Here is a 5,622-nt window from a genome sequence, read left to right on the forward strand (position 1 = left end):
AGAGACCTGCCAAGTTTTGTGATAACATCCTAATGAACATGAGAAACAAGATCCTAATGAGCTTTGGAGTTTTCTTCTGACCTGGAGAACTGAGGTAAGTGGAACTCCCTGTGATGGAGTATCCTGAAGGAGCTCAGCTCAGAGAAGCTGAGAAATCCAGGAGTGAAGAGAAGTGCAGAAGAAGCACAGCAGAATCAAAAAAGAGACAAGGAAACAAATTTAAAAAGTTATAGAAACACACAACAAGGCATGAAAGAGGGCATAGATTGATACTAACATCTTTAGAACAGGCATCTAACTTTGAAAATGTAGAAAAAGATGGTACAGATAAAGCTGTAAAGGGAAGAAAAATAAGCAGAAATTTCCCTGTATTTACTTAAAAGCAATTATGTGTTACAAATCCAAATATAAAAATACCATGCCAAAATCTTTGCTCCCAGGCATTTGCCACACTAAATCAAATGCTGCCAGGAATTGAAACATATCTGTTGTTTCTGACTCACCTTGTCATTTTATTTTTTTATTAGGAATCAGCTTTTCAAGGGAATTTTGCTTAAAAAAGAACTTGGGAACAGCTCTTTGAATAACATCAGAAATACAGAATCTTATTTTTAAAATTCAAGTTTAAAAAATCTGAAAAACAAGTGGTTTTTTTGTTGGGTTTGGTTGCAGTTTTATAATAAAATATTAATAAAATAAGGCTGTGCCTTAATACTGAAATTTGTACAACAGGTGCAAGTTCCTAACATAGACCCACATTTGCATTTTTTTTTTTTTTTTTCAAATAGCTTTACAAAGACAACAGAGTTGAACAGTAATTTACTCTGAATAAACCTCCTCGGAAGCAAAAAGGTTTTGCCATCAGGCTCTGCACTTTACAGAAATACTACGTTAAAGCATCGTAAGATAATGCTTCACTAGAATCAAATAAAACATCAACTTCTACAACACTGAAAACCCCAGGGAAAGCTTTCCTTTCCATTCTTTTCTCCCATCTTTTCCACCCAGAAGCATGTTTGTGACCCAGTATTTTAGCTGTCAATACTTAAGCAGTGTGCACACTATTTAATTTTAAATACTCCCGAACTGCAGTTAGACATGCAAAAGGAACTTTAAACCCTGCTGAAAAATGCAGTTAAATGTGTTACTTGGTGTCTTAAGTTGCAATGCAAGATGTAACCAAAAGTATGTATTCTATTACCATCTGTTAAAACCAAGTGGGGCAGTGTTCTTTTTCTCTTCCACAACCCATCCTCCCTCCAGGGAAATATCTTCTGTTAACAGGCCACCGAGTCAGTCACTGCATGACTGATAATATTACAGCATCCCATTGTAAAATGCTCCACCCAGGGGGAGGAGCCAAGCAATCCTATCTAGATATAATCTGAGCTTTAGAACACCAGTCAGCCTTTTTCCACTAAATTCCCAAAAGAAGACTGAACCCATCTATACCACCACTAGATCTTCAGAGGAATACTATACCCTTCTACAGGATCATTGCTTCAACAGAACCACATCTGTCACTCCAAGAGGCCTGCAGCCACCATTAATCAGACTGCTACCAACACCCTGACCAACAGGGTTGTATTCTGACCATCAGTGCTTTTTTTTATAGTACTGCATTTTTATTTTAGTTTTCCTAGTAATGAAATGATATTCCTATTCCCTTATCTTTGCCTGAGAGCCCCTTAATTTCAAAACTATAATAATTTAGAAGGAGGTGTTTTATATTTTCCATTTCAAGAGAGTCTCCTGACTTCCTTTGTAGACACCCGTCTTTCAAACCAAAACAGATTTTGGCATCCAATGTAAGGCACCAGGGTATTGAAAGCAAAAGGGTTAAAAACACAATTCTTGTATAACCTATTTTTTTGTGTGCTAAACATAAAACCTTTGTTAAGTAGCATCAAGTAATCTAGCTTACCCTACTTCAAGTAGCACATAGTCGTGGCTATATTTCTCTGATTTGCAAGCCCTTATCTAAACATCAGTCTTATACTTAAAGCTACTGTAGCTACTATCCAATTTGCTTTATAAGTTAATAAAGTGAAAAATTCATAGATTTTTAACTTCCCCTAGAAGGCGGGCACATGAATTCAGAGCTATCACACACTAACTATATGTTTTTAGGGTTAATGATAGTACTACCATGAAGAAATGACACTGGGAGACATTTTCTATCCACCCTTCACCCAGCTCTTTGGGTCTACCCCACCAGTTTTCAAAAAGTTACAATCTTCTCCAAATGCTAATGATATTATACAGTGGATGGTGCTGCTGATATGCCTGTTGTAATAGATTGCTATTGTTTGTTAATAAAATTTAATATAATATGACTGTTTAATACAATATGATTGCTAAAACTGTTTGCTTAATACAATGTTAGAGCTGAAACTGCAGAAAGGCCAAACCACAATATCCAGCTGTATAAACAAGAGCTGAAACTGCAGAAAGGCCAAACCACAGTATCTGGCTGTACAAACAAAAATTAGAACATCTCCTTATTAGAAGAAATTGTGTAACTGGTATAGAACCAACGCCTGCACACTCACATCGAAAATGAGGCAGATTACGACCACCTAGCAACAAGCAGCACAAGCGCAGATGCAACCCAGGAAGAATAATGAAGACACGTATACAGGAAATATGAACTGCATATAAGGAGAAACTTTATCAGCTAAGGTGCATGCCATTGGCAGAGCGGAGACTCCCTGGCCCGGACAGCACTGCTTCTGCTTGCTCTACTGCTTGCTGAATTAATAAAATTGATTTTCATGAATGATTATCTAAATTGGCTCTTTGATTTAGTCACAATTTATAACAATTTTGGTGCCGTGACTCGGATCCAGATATCTGTGGTTTAGAACCCCACCTCCAGTGAGGCGCCCTATCTTCAGATAGCCCTGGTGTGGAAGGTTTCTATCCCCAGACCTGGTATTCTGGACGCCCCTCAAATTCATTGAGCAAGCAAAGAAACCTGCAGAACCCCTTAAATTTTGTGCACAAAGACCAAATGAAGACCGTGGATGGGGTAAGTATAGAATTGGGAATCTGTTTGGTTGGGGTTGGTGATCCTGGAGTTCAGTGTCTGGGAGGGCTCCTGGAGACCATGTGAGTGTGGACCCTTAAGTAGTGTGTTTCCCTCAGTCCACAAGGACCTGGACCATGAACAAGGGGAGTGTGTGAATGAGTAAGGGGACTCTGGAAGATGGGACAGAAGAAGACCAAGCCTTCTGGGCCCATGGGAGGGGACAAGGGGAAGTTGCCGAAGGTCCTCCCCGATAGCCTGTTAGGGCTAATGTTGAAATATTGGGATGAATCACCCCAGGGAATAAAAAAGTAGAGAAAAGATGACTTACAGTATTGAGGTGTGGGGAGAAAAAGCAATTTATGGGCCAGGAGTAACATGGCCCCCATTTGGCTCTTTTAACGAATGGGTCCAACAAGATCTGAACCTCTGGGTCAACAGTACCCTGTGAACCCAGAGGAAAGTGAGTATGCCTCCCTAGGGATGCACACAAGACTGGTAAAAGTGTCTCCTTGTATCCTTTAAAAGATAAGACAGAGAAAAGAAAAGGGGGGGGAGTGATGAACTATTATATCCACCTCTCTATGCCCCCCACGAGGAAGAAGACGAGGGAGTGCAAGGTACAAGCACAAGCACCGTTACCACACAAACCACATAGACCAGTTACTCAGAGTCAGGCTAGGCAGAATTTGTATCCCTTGAGGGAGGTGCTGAGGCTTGGCGAGAATAACCAGGGAATTAGGTATATATCAGTACGCCTTAATACTGGGGACTTCAAGAAGGAAATGGGTAACCTACTTGAAGATCCTTTAGGGGTAGCTGAACGATTAAATCAGTTTTTGAGTCCCAACATATGCACCTGGGAAGAATTCCAGTCCATCCTTGCCATATTATTTATGGCCAAGGAACGAGACATGATACAAAGGGCAGGGATGTGGGTTTGGGATCTAACACATCAGGCCGGACTGTTGCTGCTGGAGATGAATAGATCACATGGACACAGCTTGAGGTGTGGTGAAAGGAAGAGAGAGTTATTTCTTCTCCCAGGATTTATAGGTTTCTGACCACAGCCAGGGATTGGATGGTCAGGATAACACTTTCCCAACCGCACTGGCCATGAGAGATGTCCATCACAAGACGTGTAACAGAAGGAATGCATACATATCTATGTTTATAGTTACTGTCCTGGGAAAGTCTTAGAAAACTATGTCAGCAAACTCAGAAGCTGAGTTTTTAGGGTGACATCTCACCCTTTTTGGTTTTAACAGAAAGAAAAAGAAAAGAAAATTGAACAAAGAAGCTAGCAACATTCTAAACAATCAAAAGGATAAACAATAGGAAAATACAACACGCCATACAATCAGAAGGCTGTAATTTCAGGGTGATATCTCACCCTTTCGTTATTACAAAAAAACTCAACAAAATGAAAGTGAAAACATCAACACCTGCTCATGGACGGCTCTCAATTTGGTATGGAGGCAGAATCCATGGCCAAATTGAAAGGTGGCTGGGAAAACTTCTGAAGTTTTCCTCCAGCACCTATTGTGCCTCTGGGGTCAGTGTCGGAGGTGACTTTAAATTATAGTCCCCCTTTAACAGACCAAACAAGGGAGACAGTTGTGTCGTGGTCAGTCCCGTACAGGGACGCAACCATGTGAAAATCCATCAATATCTGGACATCATTCATTCAGTGTCCGCACTGAACACAAAAAAATTGCACCTCCTGATGCAGGAATGTTCATCCCAAAAATTATTTTGACCCTCAAATAATTTCAGGGAGGTTGTTTCTGGAGTCAATAGCAGCCCATGAGAAGGCAAGGCAGGGAACAGCTGAGGTTGTATCCGCTGCAGTTCATCACGGATGGGCGCAGCCACCAGGACGTCAACCATATAAGGATAGAGATGAGCAGCAGGAAACAGCTTACAAACTCCAGAGAGGGCTAGAGCCCATATCATCGGCAAATACCAGCAAATTTTCGCATGCCTTATGGCAAAATCTTTATTGATATCTCTGTGTGGGCTCAGCATTAATGATAGCTGGCACCAGAAAGGCAAATTTTGGTCTGTCATCGGGATGCAAAGGAATTGTAAAGAAACAAGCCTTCAGATCCATGATGAGGACTGGTCAATCATCAGGAAGCATGGCATGTGTCATGGGGTAGCTTTACCTTTAAAGCAAAGCTGAAGAAAGAGGGGAAGTTAGAAGTGCTGATGGCTGATGGGAGTTCTTCTTCTTCTTGACCAATTATCAGTCATTTCCAAGAACTGACAGCAGTTTAGGCCATTGAAAAGTGGGATCAACTTGTGAACCTTACCTTAAAGTGTAAAACCAGAACTCTCGGAGTTCTCTTTGTTTGCTGGCGGTGAAAGGTAGCAGAAGTCCGGCCTCTCGCTCCCTGCCCGGCCATGCGGCCGGGCGGGGGCCGGGCTGAGCCTGCTGCATCTCCCGGCTGGGAGATGGGGCCTGCGGGGGGCTTGTCCCGAGCCCTGTCTGGGCCGGGCCAGTTCCTGGCTTGGCTGCAGGTTTTGCCGTGATGGAATTCACCAGAAACTGCCGAGTGAAGAAGGAGAGGGGCTCTGAGCCTGCAGCAAGC

Source organism: Parus major, chromosome 3 (genome assembly GCF_001522545.3).
Source record: "Parus major isolate Abel chromosome 3, Parus_major1.1, whole genome shotgun sequence".
Lineage (NCBI taxonomy): Eukaryota > Metazoa > Chordata > Aves > Passeriformes > Paridae > Parus > Parus major.